This window comes from Phyllobates terribilis, unplaced genomic scaffold, assembly GCF_046119375.1.
Source record: "Phyllobates terribilis strain yellow unplaced genomic scaffold, ASM4611937v1 Scaffold_8__6_contigs__length_399053987, whole genome shotgun sequence".
Taxonomy (NCBI): domain Eukaryota; kingdom Metazoa; phylum Chordata; class Amphibia; order Anura; family Dendrobatidae; genus Phyllobates; species Phyllobates terribilis.
In genome coordinates, this window is record NW_027362768.1 from 34,061,562 (window position 1) to 34,079,907 (window position 18,346).

General features: G+C 45.5%; 1 protein-coding gene across 3 annotated transcripts in view; it reads right to left on the reverse strand.

Annotated features, from left to right (window-relative positions):
* CFH (complement factor H) overlaps positions 1 to 18,346 on the reverse strand; it is a 1,056,626-nt gene that overhangs the window by 455,188 nt on the left and 583,092 nt on the right. The gene's annotated exons all lie outside the window — the stretch shown is intronic.

Sequence of the window (18,346 nt, forward strand, 5' to 3'; positions counted from 1 at the left end):
ACGACATCCAGATGAGCCGAGTTCATGTCCAATGAACTCGGCTCACCTCATGCACGTCACTGACAGCGTGGGAAAATTCTCACGCTGAAGCGCTGATTGCAGGAGAATTTTCCCACGCTGTCAGTGACGTGCAGGAGGTGAGCTGAGTTCATTGGACATGAGCTCACCTCATGCACATCACTGACAGCGTGGGAGAATTCTCCTGCACTCAGAACTTCAGCGTGAGAATTTTCCCACGCTGTCAGTGACGTGCATGAAGTGAGCCGAGTTCATTGGACATGACCTCGGCTCATCTGGATGCCGTCACAGTGAGACAGTGAGGAGCGCAAGCATGCCTGCGCTTCTCAGTGTCTGCGGGATGACAGACTGGATGGCAGCGTTCTGCTGCGGTCCAGCCAGTCATCTCGATGTAGCAGAGCTGAAGCTGTCGTGGGAACCATGGAAAGGTAAGGATGAGGTTGGTTTATTATTTTTCTTTTATTGCAGGAGATCGTTGGCTTCAGATGGAATGGGTGTGATGGTAAGTATGGTTTAATTTAGAACAATAAAGAATTGTGTCTTTATCTCAATTAAAGGACTTTATTCTGGGTGTTGTGTTTTTTTTAAATACTTTACTAGAAATTCATGGCGGTCATGTCTAATACTGGCGTGACCCCATGAATTTTGGGCTTGGGGCCAGCTGATAATACCAAGCTGGCCCTAACCCCTTTATTAACCAGTGAGCCACCGCACCAGGGCCCTGGATGAGTTGGGCACAGCGCCAGAAGATTGCGCTTCTATGAACGCGCCATTTTCCGGGGTGGCTGGGGACTGCAATTTGTAGCGGGGGGGGGCCCAGAAAGCTTGGGCCTCCCTGCGCTGCAGATTCCAGCCCCCAGCTGCCTAGTTGTACCTGGCTGGACACAAAAATAGGGCGAAGCCCCACGTACTTTTTTTTTAATTATTTCATGAAATTCATGAAATAATTAAGAAAAAAAGGCCTTCCCTATATTGTTGTGTCCGGCCAGGTACAAATAGGCAGCTGGTGGTTGGGGGCAGCCCGTTCCTGCCTGCTGTACCTGGCTGGACACAAATATAGTGCGAAGCCCCACTTCAATTTTTTTTAATTATTTCATGAAATTCATGAAATAATTAAGAAAAAAAGGGCTTCCCTATATTGTTGTGTCCGGCCAGGTACAAATAGGCAGCTGGTGGATGGGGGCAGCCCGTTCCTGCCTGCTGTACCTGGCTGGACACAAATATAGTGCGAAGCCCCACTTCAATTTTTTTAAATTATTTCAGGAAATTCATGAAATAATTTAAAAAAAATTGACGTGGGGCTTCGCACTATATTTGTGTCCAGCCAGGTACAGCAGGCAGGAACGGGCTGCCCCCAACCACCAGCTGCCTATTTGTACCTGGCCGGACACAACAATATAGGGAAGCCCTTTTTTACTTAATTATTTCATGAAATAATTTAAAGAAAATTGACGTGGGGCTTCGCCCTGTTTTTGTGTCCAGCCAGGTACAACTAGGCAGCTGGGGGCTGGAATCCGCAGTGCAGGGAGGCCCAAGCTTTCTGGGCCACCCCCGCTGCAAATTGCAGTCCGCAGCCACCCCGGAAAATGGCGCGTTCATAGAAGCGCCATCTTCTGGCGCTGTACCCAACTCATCCAGGGCCCTGATGCGGTGGCTCACTGGGTAATAAAGGGGTTAGGGCCAGCTTGGCATTATCAGCTGGCCCTAAGCCCGAAATTCATGGGGTCACGCCAATATTAGACATGACCACCATGAATTTCTAGTAAAGTATTTAAAAAAAACACAACACCCAGAATAAAGTCCTTTAATTGAAATAAACACACAATTCTTTATTGTTCTAAATTAAACCATACTTACCATCACGCCCATTCCAGCTGAAGCCAATGATCTCCTGAAATAAAAGAAAAATAATAAAGCAACATCATCCTTACCTTTCCATGGTTCCCATGACAGCTTCAGCTCTGCTACATCGAGATGACAGGCTGGACCGCAGCAGAACGCTGCCATCCAGCCTGTCATCCCGCAGACACTGAGAAGCGCAGGCTTGCTTGCGCTCCACAGTGTCTCTCTGTGAGGGCATCCAGATGAGCAGAGTTAATGTCCAATGAACTCGGCTCACCTCATGCACGTCACTGACAGCGTGGGAAAATTCTCCTGCACTCAGCGCTTCAGCGTGGGAGAATTCTCACACTGAAGCGCTGAGTGCAGGAGAATTCTCCCACGCTGTCAGTGACGTGCAGGAGGTGAGCTGAGTTCATTGGACATGAGCTCACCTTATGCACGTCACTGACAGCGTGGGAGAATTCTCCTGCACTCAGCGCTTCAGCGGGAGAATTCTCACGCTGAAGCGCTGAGTGCAGGAGAATTCTCCCACGCTGTCAGTGACGTGCAGGAGGTGAGCTGAGTTCATTGGACATGAGCTCACCTTATGCACGTCACTGACAGCGTGGGAGAATTCTCCTGCACTCACCGCTTCAGCTTGAGAATTTTCCCACGCTGTCAGTGACGTGCATGAGGTGAGCCGAGTTCATTGGACATGAACTCGGCTCATCTGGATGTCGTCACAGAGAGACGCTGAGCAGCGCAAGCAAGCCTGCGCTTCTCAGTGTCTGCGGGATGAGAGGCTGGATGGCAGCGTTCTGCTGCGGTCCAGCCTGTCATCTCGATGTAGCAGAGCTGAAGCTGTCGTGGGAACCATGGAAAGGTAAGGATGAGGTTGCTTTATTATTTTTCTTTTATTGCAGGAGATCGTTGGCTTCAGCTGGAATGGGCGTGACGGTAAGTATGGTTTAATTTAGAACAATAAAGGATTGTGTCTTTATTTCAATTAAAGGACTTTATTCTGGGTGTTTGTGTTTTTTTTAACTTTGACTATGGGGTTAGTAATGGGGGTGTCTTATAGACGCCTCTCCATTACTAACCTGGGCTTGATGTCAGCTGGCATTATAAGCTGACATCAACCCCAACCCTATTACCCCCTGCCACCGCACCAGGGCAGCGTGGAAGAGCGAGGCTAAGTGCCAGAATTGGCGCATCCTATGAATGCGCCATTTCTGGGGCGGCTGACGGCTGGTGTTTCTAGCCTGGGAGGGGGCCAATATTCATGGCTCCCTTCCTGGGCTATTAATATCAGCCCCCAGCTGTCTGCCTAGCCTTTGCTAGCTATTAAATTAGGGGGGACCCCACGTCATTTTTTTGGGGGGGTCCCCCATTTTAATAGCTAGTAAAGGCTATGTATTCAGCTGGGGGCTGATATTAGTAGCCTGGGAAGCTCCGTGGGTATTACCCCCTTCCCAGGCTTCAAACATCTGCCCCAGCCGTCTGCTTAACCTCCGCTAGAGCCTAAAATTAAGGGGAACCCCACGCCAATTTTTTTAATAATAAATCCTTTATTTTAATACTAAATGACAAGTACAGTAACCAACACTATCACTGTACTTCATATATATGTGACTGACATGTTTCTATCTATCTAATCTATGTGTGAAGCTCTATTCTGTCTGTTATAAATTGTCGGGTACTGCTGCTGAATTGCCGGCCGGCTTTTTTAAAGAGACGGTGCATGAAAACACTATTATTTTTTTTGATAAATCCTTTACGCTAAATGACAAGTACAGTAAGCAACACTGTCACTGTACTTCGTATATATGTGGCTGACATGTTTCTATCTATCTAATCTATGTATGATGCTCTATTCTGTCTGTTATAAATTGTCGGGTACCGCTGCTGAATTGCCGGCCGGCTTTTTTAAAGAGAAAGTGCATGAAAACACTATTATTTTTTTAAATAAATCCTTTACACTAAATGACAAGTACAGTAATCAACACTGTCACTGCACTTCTTATATATGTGACTGACATGTTTCTATCTATCTAATCTATGTGTGATTCTCTATTCCTTCTATTCTAAATTGTCGGGTACCGCTGCTGAATTGCCGGCCGGCTTTTTTAAAGAGACGGTGCATGAAAACACTATTATTTTTTTTGATAAATCCTTTACGCTAAATGACAAGTACAGTAAGCAGCACTTTCACTGTACTTCGTATATATGTGGCTGACATGTTTATATCTATCTAATCTATGTGTGAAGCTCTATTCTTTCGGTTCTAAATTGTCGGGTACAGGTGTATGCCGCTGCTGAATTGCCGGCTTTTCATGTTTCACTGTTGGCACTGTTCCCATCGATTTGGGCAATCACTGTAATGCCACAACCACCATGGCTGTGGCATTACAGTGAGTGGCAGACAATCCCTGCATGATTGGTGCTCTAAATAGCGCCAGACATGCAGGACACGCTTTTGGTGCACGAACAGTTATCGAACATAACCTCGAACAGCCGAATTTTTTGCAAATCGTTCGGGTTCGTCGAACAACTCGAACACCGCCCAAAACAGCTCGAATTTGAGATTGGCGAACAGTTCTAGTCGAACACCGCTCATCTCTAGTGCTAAATTGATAGATGGGCTATGGAAGAAGGAACAACGGTATTGTTTGCCTCGACTCCTATATCCAGCCGTTGCAGCCTGGGCCCATGGACCGGTACATCGAGGGAAGAATCAAGCTTTGCTACTGGTACAGAAACTCCATTGGGCTCCAGGAATTTCCACCGTGTTGAGTGCACAGAACAAAGGTTGCACAATATGCCAAACCTGCAACCCAGGTAGATTACAGAATGTACCGACAAAACACCTTGCTAAACCAGAGTATCCGTTCCAATGATTGCAAGTTGATCACATCAGTCTCCCTAAAGCAGGACGATATGAATACTGCTTAGTGGTAGTGGATATGTTTTCCAGATGGCCAGAAGCATTCGCCGTTCCAAACATGACTGACAAGACTACCGCCAAGAAGCTGGTCTCTGAAGTTGTTTGCCGGTATGGAGTCCCAGAAGTTATCGGAAGTGATCAAGGACCAGCCTTTTCCTCATGCGTGTATCAAGAAATACCAAGATCGGATCAACAGTGGCGCTGCATACTCCTTACCATCCACAGTCAAGCGGCAAGGTGGAGAGATTGAATGGCACACTGAAAATGCAGTGGACCAAAATGATGCAGGAGACTACGGCCCAGTGGCCTGAGCTCCTTCCCATTGCATTATATCACATATGCACCACCCCCATAGGGAAACACAAACTGTCAACATATGAGATACTATTTGGGTCACAACCAGCTATAGCTCGATTTACCCCACAACAATTATCAGAAGAAACAGATCATGTTGTGCAATATGTAATTCAGCTTGCCAAAGCACTAACTAACACCCATGTGTTAGTATCATCTTCTATTTCAGATCCAGCTAATGCAGAAGGTTGTCATACCCTCAAGCCTGGAGATTATGTGTATGTGAAGAAGCATGTTCGGAAACACGGACTAGAACCATTGTATGACGGACCATACCAAGTGCTCCTGACAACCCCAACAGCAGTAAAACTCGAAGAGAAGTCAACATGGATCCATGCCTCACACTGCAAACATCAACCATCCGGAGATGTTTTATGATAATATGTATGGTTGGACTAGGCCATACCTGGAATAGCCTACAACAATGTACTGGCCCTTTTAATAACAAGTTCATTACTCACCACCAGATTTTGATACAAGAATTGAGACAATTAGAGAACAACCAGATCAGTGACTGTTGGATATGTACTTACTCACCAGTTTCAGACGCTAGTATGCCCTTTCTGGCGGTCCCAGTCTCTCTGGAAGAAATACTAAACTGGCCCAATTGTAGTGACACCCTTGCTAATAACGCTACTAAGTTTAGTAGATTATGGAACACCACTGTAGGTATACCAGTAGTTGGGTGGGTGGACTCCCCTGGTGGCAAGGAAATCTTACTGCCACCAGTAAATACCTACAATTTCTTGCCCTTAATGGAAACAAATGGGTGCCCAGAAACAAGTCTTCCTTGACTAATTTAGGCTTCATACCAACTGAAGGTTTACAAATTAGTTTTAATTCTACCTCTAGTACGGCAGATGCTTTTAAACCGTCATTGTTGGAAAGATACATTCATAATCACTCATGGGTACATGCAAATCTGTTTATTAAAGGTACCAATGACACATGTTATAAAATATCTGGTAATATCCCTTGTAATGAATCCTCTGAATATAAGGCTAGTGATCCAACATGTAGCAATCCGAATGTTGGATATTATAGCCCCCAAGAGTGCCAAGAGTGTGCAAAGCAGTCATCAAAGCAAAAGGTGGCTACTTTGAAGAACCTAGAATATAAGACATATTTTCAGTTGTTTCACACTTTTTTTGTTAAGTATATAATTCCACATGTGTTAATTCATAGTTTTGATGCCTTCAGTGTGAATGTACAATTTTCATAGTCAAGAAAATACAGAAAAATCTTTAAATAAGAAGGTGTGTCCAAACTTTTGGTCTGTACTGTATGTGTTTCCATAATAATTGCACTAACATTGGCTCAAGCCTGTAGTACTGTAGTATGGCTGTAGGTGATTGGCTATTGACATCCTCAAAACAATATAAAATGCTAAGCAAAATAAACGGGATCAGACATTCTTTGAATCCTCCCATACAGAGCACTGCCTCCATTTGGTTTTCTGTGGATTGCAATCAACATAATAATTTGACGCTCACTTGGTCAACCGTGAAGGGTTATTGCCCTCCCTCAACATTAGTACATATAAATAACAGGGTACTTTGTTGACCACATTTGGATCAAAAGAGGGTAAAATGCTATACCACCGCAACAAGATGTACCTAATCAGGATGGTCCCGATCTTCTCGCTACATGCTGTCAGGCCTCAATATAGATGGGGTAGGGAAGGACCTAGACCTTACTGGAAAGCTAAATATAAAACATGCACAGCCCAAAAGGAGGGGGTCACACACGCCATATGCACAAGGTACAAGGAACTAAAGCAAAATCGTAAAAATATGCCGGCATACTGGTGGGATGGCTTTTCTGCTCTTTTGATCCATATAGTGTCATCTAAATAATTTATGTTATTTACATGTACTATTACTATTTATTAATTACTTACTGCTGAGTATTTGCTCATTTTTTTATTCTAGTTTCTGACTATTAATGGGCACAGTGTTAATGTGCACCTATACATTGCACTAACACTAACAGGTGTGTCAGCCTATTTTTTCAGTTTTGCTTTAGTTGCAAATCTATTCAGTTAACATGTTCCTGTTTGTATTTTGTAGTAAATGTCAGATATTTGGGGAAGATGGTTTTACATAGAGTGTGAAATAAGGTCTGCGCCATGATAAATTAGTTAGTGGGCTTTCAGATTTGCAATGGGTTGCATTTTATAAGGTTATCATGGTTTTATATTAATGAACTACACTGCACTACCTACAAAATAAATAACTAATAGTGATAAGCGAGCATGTTCGCTACTGCTCGGTGCTCGCCCGAGCATCTCACTGCTCGACATGCTCGGCGCTAGACGAGCATTTCCGGGGTTGCTCGGTGGGAGCTTGCGTCTCCTCCCTGCATGTTTGGCGCTCTTTAGAGAGCAAATGAACATGCAGGGATTGCCTGCCACTCACTTTAATGCCGTAGCCATGTTGGTTGTGGCATTACAGTGATTGGCTGGCCGCACAGTGTCATCAGGTCGATATCAGACCTGGCGCCGCCATGCTCGTCACAGTCACTCCGGAATCAGACAGTGTAGGGAGAGCTGCTCCTGAGCTAGGAAGAGATTCACTTGTTTTTAGTGTAGGTGTACCAAACTATATTAGAGACACATATCATCCCAACAAACAGTCCTTCTGAGGACTAATCCATCTGCAGAGATATCAGGAAGGCAGTGTATATAGGCAGGCAGTCAGGGTATATAGCAGACTGCAGTGAATATAGCACAAGAGGCTCCATTCCAGTTCTGCCTTCTGCTGCTGTTAGATATTTCTAGACAAAGGCCCAGGTCTCAGGGACCAGGAATATTTTTTTGGGATTTTAATCCTCATTATTTGCTTAAAAAGCAATCCGGAGAACACCGTTTTTCTGCGCTATTTGCTTGTTGGCACTGCAGAATACAGCCAGGTCCTTTCTATATTACAGCGCTAAAAATACAGCTATTTAAAACTGTGTTTTCTCTGTCACACGGATCACATATACATTTTCAGAAAATACTGCCATTTCTGGCCTCCATAAAAAATGTTTTCAGTGTGTCAGCAAAGTTTTTGACACCGGTTTGCTGTTCAACATAGTTACCTACAGGCCGGTATTGAAAACTGTGTTTTCTCCGTCACACAGATCACATATACATTTTCAGAAAATACTGCCATTTCTGACCTCCATTAAAAATTTGTTTCAGTGTGTCAGTGAACCAACTGACACCAGATAGCTGTTCAAAGTAGTTACTTACAGGCCAGGTATTTAAAACTGGGGTTTGTCCGTCACACGGATCACATATAAGTTCGCTCCAAATTCAGTCATTTGTTGTGAGCGTGAAATATATTGTCCTCCATTTAAAATGGGCAAGGCATGTGGCAAGGGATGGGGAACCGGACATGATGGTGATGATGGTGCATGCAGAGACCGAGGCCGTGGGCAAGCTGAAATTGTGCCTCAACAAACACCCACATCTTCTTGCTTGACCTTTCTGTCCAAATTAATAGGGGACCACAGAACACCACTGTTGAACACACAGCAGTGTGAAAAGGTTATTGGTTGGATAGCAGATAATGCTTCCAGTCACTTAGCCACCACCACCACGTCTTCCACATGGTCAAGTCTCAGTAGCTGTGAGTCTGGACCACATATTCCTCACCCTGAACCTCCTTCCTCCCACCATGCTGAGTGCCCAGAGGCAACTGATCCCACAGTTGGAAACTCCGAAGAGCTGTTCATTTTCCCATTTATAGATTCGGGCCTCTCGCCCGGACCACTTGAAGCAGCGCAAGAGGAGATCGCATGTAGTGATGCCCAAATATTTGAGCAGCCACGGTCACATGAAGGCGACGGTGGGAAAGTGTCACAAGAGGTGGACGATGATGAGACACAATTGCCAGAAAGTCAGGAGGAGGACCAGAGTGTGGAAGTGGAAGATGAGGTGCTGAATGATATAGTAACTGACCCAACCTGGCATGAGGACATGCAGAGCGAGGACAGCATCACACAGGGGCAGAGCACCCCAACAGGCAGGAAGAAGCAGTGTGGTGGCCGCAGAAAGAAGGCAGACAACCGTTCCCCGTAACACCAACACAAAAGAAGTTGCTAGTACAACTGTTAGATCTTCTTTAGTCTGGTTGTTTTGTAAAGACTCTGCCGATAACCCCAAAAAGGCCATTTGCACCACCTGCCAGGCCAGCATCAGCAGGGGTGGCAAAACGACCAGCCTGACCACCAACAGCATCATCAGGCACATGGCAGCAAAGCACCTGACATTGTGGGCCAAACACCAGGGTCCAGGAAAAGTGTCTGCGGGTGGCACCATTGCTTCTACCGCTGTTGTGCATTCAAGCCAATCCCCTGTCCATGGTGCATGCGAAGATGCCTCCTGCCCTGCACCTGTCGTTGCACACTCTCAAGTAGCAGAATCAGGAAGCACAACTATGTCCTTGTCCCATCGCAGTGTTCAGTTGTCCATACACCAGTCCTTGGAACGCAAGCGCAAATACGCAGCCAACACCCCACAGGCCACAGTACTAAATTCCCACATTTCACGACTGCTTGCGCTCAAAATTTTGCCTTTTAGGCTCATGGAGACAGAAGTATTCTGCAACCTGATGGCGGCGGCCGTCCCTCGGTACTCGGTCCCCAGCTTTCACTATTTCTCCCAGTGTGGCGTTCCCGCATTACACAAGCACGTGTCCCAAAACATTAGCTGTGCTCTCAACAACACAGTTACCAGTAAAGTCCACTTAACCACAGACACGTGGACAAGTGCTTGTGGGCAGGGACGGTAAATCTCGCTGATGGCACACTGGGTTAACATAGTGGAAGCCGGGACCCAGTCGGACCTTGGGACAGAACACGTCCTCCCGACGCCGAGGATTGCGGGCCCTAGGTCAATCAGGGTTTCCTCCACAGTCTACAGCTCCTGCACCTCATCCTCCTCAGCCTCTTCCTCCACTTCAGCCTCCATCTCCGAAATGACCACATCAGTAACGAGCTGGAAGTATGACGCGCCCCCTGGGCCGTGGGGTACTCGGTGCCGGGCCGGTAGATGCTGGGGATGATGTCACAGTGGCGGTGACCCGGTCCGTGACCCAGGGCGGTCAATAAAAGGGGTTATTATTTATAGGGGGTTTATAGTGTTTGTAATAAGTTTGTGACGCCACCTGTGGAATGCCGCTAAAGGGAGCGGCCGCTGCCGAGCAGTCCTCTGAAGCTGATGTTACTGCAGCAGGGAAGGTATGACTCTCCACATGAAGAGTTAAGCTTCATGGCAGTATAGATGTTGTCGGTTATGCTGGGCATTGTAGTACAGGGGTTGATGGCGCAGTAATAAACACAGAGTCAGTGTGGTGCAGTCCTCAGGGTCTTTACTCACAGTTGTTGCAGTTCAAGTTACAGGTACCAGTGTAACTTCCCTCGGCGTGCTGCGCTTACTCAGAGTGGGGCTCGGTCCACCCCCTGGTAGCTGCAGAATACTTGGCAGGACCCCCTTTTGTGTGTTCTCTCTCTCTCTGGCCTTTTCCTTGCACCTCACACCTAGTGACTCCAATCCGGTACCCTCGGGCCTTGTCGGGCGACGTCTGTTCCGTCCCCTAGGTCCAATGTGGCTACCTTCTCGGTGAGATTGGGGTGGACTTGTGGCTACAGGACATAAAGTACTGCAGCCTCCGGTTTCTAGCTGAGACTTGCAATCTTCGACTAGTTGAGGGACCGGTTCCCGTTTGATGGCCTGACCCCTCCACCGCCTGGCATACTCGGGCGTACGGGTGGCCTTCTGCACAGCCTGTACCCCTAGGGTCCTTTCTCTGATTCCTGGAGCCTCTCCTGCTCCCTCTCCTCTCTTCTCTCCTTCCTCCCAGACTTGGGCCCCACCAGCTAGGCCTGCCTCTGGAGCAGAGCTTCTGCAGAGCCTCTGCTCTTTCACTTCTTCTCAGACTACTCAACGGTTCTAAGATGGCTTCCCTCTATATACTCCTACTGCAGTGCTCCCTTAAACTACGTCCTCCACCCACACCCACTACATAGTTCCCCTCTCTCTGGGTTCCCCCCACTCCAACCAAGGGGAAGGCTCAGCAAGACCAGAGGCATCTTGCCCCCACCGGCTGACCTGGAGTGGTGTGTTGGATGCAGGTGTTAGAGTCCTGAGCCGCACTCCTTCCTTACCTGAGAATGAGATACCACACCTCTGGGTGAGATGCAGTACCTCTGTGGCGACCGAACCCTCAGGGGCGCCACAGAAGCACTGCAGCACTACCTCAGCCAAGCAGCAACAAGCTGTGCTGAAGCTAATATGCTTAGGTGACAAACCGCACAATGCTGAAGAGTTGTGGACAGCTCTGAAAGAGCAGGCAGATCTGTGGCTCACATCGCTGAACCTACAGCCAGGCATGGTCGTGTGTGACAATGGCCGGAACCTAGTGGCAACTCTGAGGCGAGGCGAGCTCACACACGTACCATGCCTGGCCCATGTGTTTAACCTCATTGTTCAGCAGTTTCTCAAATCCTACCCAGAGCTGCCGGATCTGCTTGGTAAAGTACGCCGCTTGTGTGCCCATTTTAGAAAGTCACCTACGGCTTCCACGCCCTTGCCGAGTTTCAGCAGCGTTTGCAGCTTCCGGCTCACAGACTGGTATGTGATGTCCCCACGCATTGGAACTCTACACTGCAGATGTTGGGAAGGATTTGTGAGCAGAAGAGGGCTGTTGTTGAGTACCAGCATCAACAAGGCCGTCGGTATTCAGTTCAGACTCCACACATAAGACCTCAGGAGTGGACATGGATGTCAGACATATGGACCATCCTCCAAAACTTTGAGGACACCACCAAGATGGTGAGCGGCGATGACGCCATAATTAGCGTCACCATCTCGCTTCTCTGTCTTCTGAAATGCTTTCTGCTCAAGATCAAAGAGGATGCATTTCAGGCGGAGCATGGTGAGATGGAGCAAGGAACCATACAGGGTGATTACACACAGCCCAGCCTCATCTCATCCCAACCTGGATTGGGTGACAATGGGGAAGAGGAGAAGAAGGAAGAACAGGAGCTTGTTTCATGCCCTATAGATGGTACTACCTGCACAACTGTCATATTGTCTGTTCAGCATGGATGGCCAGAGGACAGAGAGGAGGAGGAGAGCATGGTCAGTTATCCTCTTGGTGAGGACATGGAAGTCTTGCAGTTAGCAGTCTGGCACGCATGGCTGAGTTTATGTTCTGCTGCCTTTCCCATTACCCTCGCATTCTCAAAATTTTGAGTGACAGTCATTACTGGTTGGTGACACTTCTAGACCCACGCTACAAGGAGAACTTTATATCTCTTATTCCTGAGGTGGACAGGTCTGCAAAAATGGAGTAGTACCAGAAGGCACTTGTTGAGGAACTATTAAAAAAATTCCCATCTGAAAACGCTAGCGGCAGTGGTCACAGTTCGTTGGACAACCAAGGAGTACAGGCGAGAGAGACACAAATGCAATCCAGCAGAGGCAGGGAAACACTGTCAAAGTTCTGGGACAGTTTTCTCAGACCCTCCCATCGCACAGGCCCTGAGGTGCGGGATACTCTCACAAGGAGTGCAAAGTTTGGGAAGATGCTGAGAGAATACCTTACCGACCGTACCAACGTCCTCCGTGATTCCTCTGTGTCTTTTAATTATTGGGTATCCAAGCTGTATACGTGGAATGAACTGGCTCTCTACGCCTTAGAGGTCCTGGGCTGCCCTACCGCTAGCGTTATATCAGAGTGGGTTTTTAGTGCCACTGGTGGAATTATAACTGATAAGTGCATCCGCCTGTCAATTGAAAATGCTGACAGGCTGACTCTTATAAAAATGAACAAGGGCTGGATTGGGCCAGACTTCTCAAACCCACCAAATGATAGCAGCTTAACATAAACTCAAATCCAGTATCTTTTTTTGCGAGGTGTATTCCCATGCACCTTTTAACACCCACACATGGGTATACGCTTCCTGATTTTGGCTATTTGCTCTTGTCCTCCTCCTTCTCTTCATCCTCATCCTCCACCACCATATCACCAGGGGGACCATGGTCCGTGATGCAACACCCACATCATTTTTTTATAAGGTGTTTATGATACCCGTAAAAAAAAAGAATCATACAGTATGTTCTTGTATACCCCCCAGGGGTAAATGTTTGTCAGCCCATACACTTAGTGCAAGGGCATTACAAGTATAGGAGACCGGCTCCTTTTTAATGGGAACATGTCGTACTTGTTACTGTAGCCCTGCTCTGTGTCTTTAAACTCTTAGTGGAGCTTTTCCTAAATTTGGTCAGCCGTTGGACTCACTGCATACCCTATAACTGTGTAGCAGACTCTCTCCTTTCTAATGGCAATTTGAAGTTACTGTGACCCTGTTCTATGTGTCTTTAAATTCTTAGTGAAGTTTTTCCTAAATTTGGTCAGCCATTGGACTCACTGCATACCCTATAACTGTAGAGCAGACCCTCTCCTTTCTAATAGGAACATGTCGTCCTCGTTTCTGTGGCCCTGCTCTATGTGTCTTTAAATTCTTCGTGGAGTTTTTCCTAAATTTGGTCAACCGTTGGACTCACTGCATACCCTATAACTGTATAGCAGAATCTCTCCTTTCTAATGGGAATTTGTCATTACTGTGACCCTGCTCTTGGTGTCTTTAAATTTTTAGTGGGGTTTTTCCTAAAATTGGTCAGCCGTTGGACTCACTGCATACCCTATAACTGTATAGCAGACCCTCTCCTTTCTGATGGTAATTTGTTGTAATTGTTACTGTGGCCCTTCTCTATGTGTCTTTAAATTCTTAGTGGGGTTTTTCCTAAAATTGGTCAGCCGTTGGACTCACTGCATACCCTATAACTGTATAGCAGACTCTTTCCTTTCTAATGGGAATTTGAAGTTACTGTGGCCCTTCTCTATGTGTCTTTAAATTCTTAGTGGGGTTTTTGGTAAAATTGGTAAGCCGTTGGACTCACTGCATACCCTATAACTGTATAGCAGACCCTCTCCTTTCTAATGAGAATTTGTCATACTTGTTACTGTGGCCCTGCTTTATGTGTCTTTAAATTCTTAGTGGGGTTTTTCCTAAAATTGGTCAGCCGTTGGACTCACTGCGTACCCTATAACTGTATAGCAGACTCTTTCCTTTCTAATGGGAATTTGAAGTTACTGTGACCCTGCTCTATGTGTCTTTAAATTCTTAGTGGAGTTTTTCCTAAATTTGGTCAGCCGTTGGACTCACTGCATACCCGATAACTGTATAGCAGACCCTCTCCTTTCTAATGGGAATTTGTCATACTTGTTACTGTGGCCCTGCTCTATGTGTCTTTAAATTCTTAGTGGAGTTTTTCCTAAATTTGGTCAGCCGTTGGACTCACTGCATACCCTATAACTGTATAGCAGACTCTCTCCTTTCTAATGGGAATTTATCATTACTGTGGCCCTGCTCTATGTGTCTTTAAATTCTTAGTGGGGTTTTTCACAAATTTTGGCAGCCCCTGCAGTCACAGCATGGGCATTACCACTATAGGAGACCTGTTCCTTTTTTAATGGGAACATTTTTTTTACTGAGACCCTCCTCTATATCTCTTCAGAGGGGTATTGGCTTACGCCCAAATCTTTGGTAGCCCTTGCAGTCACTGCATATTCAATAACAGTATAGGAGACCCACTTGTTAATAATGGGAACAACAAAGCATAGCTGATTCATGGCTCTCTAACAATAGCGAGGGCTGACTGCTGGCCCTATAAAATGGGCTTTATGACTTTCAGAGTCCCTCCATAATAAATAAAACAGGATGTGTCTGATGATGTGTCACACACCACATTGCCAGATAAGTTTGTAAAATGTTTAAATGACATTTCCCAGTGAATGCATTTGTATTAAAAAATAACGTAAAAAACCCCCAAAACAATAGGATCTTTCTTTAGTATAAAAAACAGCGTGACCAATTTAAACTCAAAGTAATCACATTGTTCAGCTCCTGCACCTCCTCCTCCATCTCCGAAATGACCACTGCAGCACTGCCTTGACCAAGCGACAACAGGCTGTGCTGAAGATAACATGCTTAATGCTTAGGTGGCAAACCACCCAGCGCTGCAGAGTTATTGAAAGCTGTAACACAGCAGCCTGATCTGTGGCTCTCACCGCTGAACATACAGCCAGGCATGGTCGTGTGCGACAATGGGTGGAACCTGGTGACGGAGAAATGACAGCCGGAGTAGATACGGTTTCCCTCTATGCCAGTCCTTTCACCAAGCTAAAGAATATGGCTGTGGTGAAATACAACTCCCGCTGAGAAGCTGTTTCAAATTGAAAAACATTGTGCCCACCAGAAGATTTGATTCTGAGGGCTCACCTTTCTCCCCCATTCCAGAGCCCCATAGCAGCAACAAAGTTAGCGCTATCATGAACTCTCATGAGGTAGAAGCCAAGGCACACCAGAGGATTCTCTGGTGGGACCGTCCAATCCTGCCAAGAAGTAGTCCTGGCTAAGAAAAGTGTGGTGGAAGGTTCCCAGACACTCTACGGCTGCTTTTTTATTGTGGATCGGATGTGCTTATGCATGTTATTTCTCAAACCGCATTGCAGATCAGGCCATTGCCCAACTCTGTAGTCATGAAATTAAATGCGCAAAGAAAGATGTGTGTGTGTCAAAGCACCACTGACAAGTGCGAGTTGATATTGGATGGGCTTCCATTGCTTCTGCAACAAGCTGCATTAGAGGACTTCCTGGGAGAAATGACACCCAGATTAGATACGGTTTCCCTCTATGTCAGTCCTTTCACCAAGCTAAACAAAACTCTCAGCAAAAAAAGCTGTGGACTGGCTCCGTATCGTCCTTGGCCACAGTCACCTGTCCGCGTGTTTGTGGTTAGGCGGTCCTTCCTAGTAAGTGCACTGGGGAGGGCATGGGTAATGTTGTGGGACCAGTGCTTGTGGAAGGCAGAAAAAATACTGGGAAAAATAGTGGTGGCTGGGGACATAGTATGGATACCCGGTCGCCGCCGCCATAAGATTGTGGACAGCTTCCGTCTCCACAAGCCTAAAAGGCCACATTTCAAGTGCAAGCAGCTGCCCAGAAATCTGGCAGTTTAGTATTGTGGCCTGTGAGTGGGCGGGTGGGTGGCTGGCTGCATACTTACTCTTGCATTCCAAGGAATGGAGTAGGGACGTGGACGGTGATTGTTACAAGTCTGCAATGACAGGTGCATGGCGGGAGACATCTTTGCATGTGCCAAGGATCACTTATGATAGGCCTACTTTTAGGCAGTGAACTGGGAGTCAGAAGTGCTTGTAGAGGTCTTCCCCATGCTGTTCCTATGTCTTTTCAGCACTGTATGCATGTGTCTGATGAGGTGTCACACACCACATGGCCAAATAAGGTTGTAAAATGTTAAGATGACATTTCCCAGTGAATGCATTTGTCTTGGTTGAAAGCAATGCAAAAGTGCAAAAACGCATCAAAAACGCTACATGTGAAAATAGCCTAAGGTGTGGAGGAGTATTTTTGTTTTTGATTATTTATTTTGCCTTATATACAAGTCATTACCCTGGAAAGAATGTTACTTAACATATTTCGCAGGAAAATCCATTTTGGTTTCGTTTTTGTATGTTTTATTGTGAGTCTGTAAAAGAGGCGTAATATTCTGACAACCTTGTTGACAGCAGTGACCTGAAATGCTTCCAGGGGTCTTCCCCATGCTGTTCCCATGTAATTTGAGCACTGTTCCCATCGATTTGGGCAATTTTTAGGCCCTCTGCAGACCGCCGGGGGGAGCCACCTGAAAAATGCTCAAGTTTCCCATAGACTTACATTGGGCTCGTTGTCAGGTCGAGCACCCGAGTATTCCAATTTGCTCAACCCGAGCAATGAGTACCCAAGCATTTTAGTGCTCGCTCATCACTAATAGCTATACTAATTCTTAGTCCATCTATATGATGTTGCTAATAACTCAATAATGTATCTGCGATCGCTCATGCATGTGCCATCCCAATATAAAAACACCATCAGATACCAATTTTGTTTAGTTGCTTTTTTTAAAGCCCTTAAAGCTTTTATGCAGCAGCGAGAGGTAGGCAATTTAAAGATGGACCATCTACAACTGGTTGCCCCCCAGGCTGAATTCCCCAATCAAACACCCAGTGGGTTAATTTCCTTGTCACGGCCAATAGGATCCTATCTCTGTGGGAGAGACAAATGCCACTATTATATGATGAAACAAGGTTTGAAAGAATTCAAATCCATGGTTCCAGGAGAAAGCTTTCATATAACATAATTTTTGAGCTGTAATTCAAGTTATATGATTTCCCTTTTACAATGTAATTGTAACCTCCAATATGTGGGGAGTATTACACAATCAGTCCATAATAGGATGAATATGCATCGATAAAACATATATAATGAAGTGACTAATCACAGTTTATCTAGGCATTAGCTAATACAACATAAAAAAGTAGTTTAAAATTAACCATAATTGAACAGATATCTGAATATATCCCAAAACATTATCAGAAACTTATTAATAAGGAGTCTTATTAGATCTTTAAACTTATTATCATTAACACCTGATGGTCTGAACGAATCTATTGAGAACATCAACTGAAGAAGGGTTAATATGGGGAATCCTGTCAGTAATATCCTTTAATTGACACCCTGAATAAATACACTTAGTGTTAAATTTGTTTAGGTTGCAGTGTACAGTCCTGCTCATCGTTATTGGCACCCTTGAAATTTAAGTAAATATTGTGGAATATCTCCTGAAAAAAATGAATCAAGTTTAATCAGTTTTTTTGTATAGGGCACTCGTGTTGAATACAAAAGAGCAAACGATAAACAATAATTTAAAACAAAAAAATAATGGGAGGGAAAAAAATAGAAAAACCCAAAGCTTGCCGTGACACTGGTATTGGCACCCTTTACACTATTTTAGTATGGAAACACATTTTGAATCGCTTATGGTAAATTACAAAAGAGATTCTCCTGTGATTAATTGTTGGTGCCCATGTGACGTGACTTAGTCAATGAATGATGGCTTCAGTGTTTTAAAAAGCCATATGGCCCTATTCCTTTGTCACAATAGTGAAGACAAAGGATCTATCTGAGGACATCAGAACTTCTATTAGCAAACACAAGAATTCCAAAGGATATAAGGCCATCTCCAAAGACCTTGGTATCTCAGGAGTAGGGACGACGTTTAAAATACAATTTGCATGCCTACTTAAATACAAA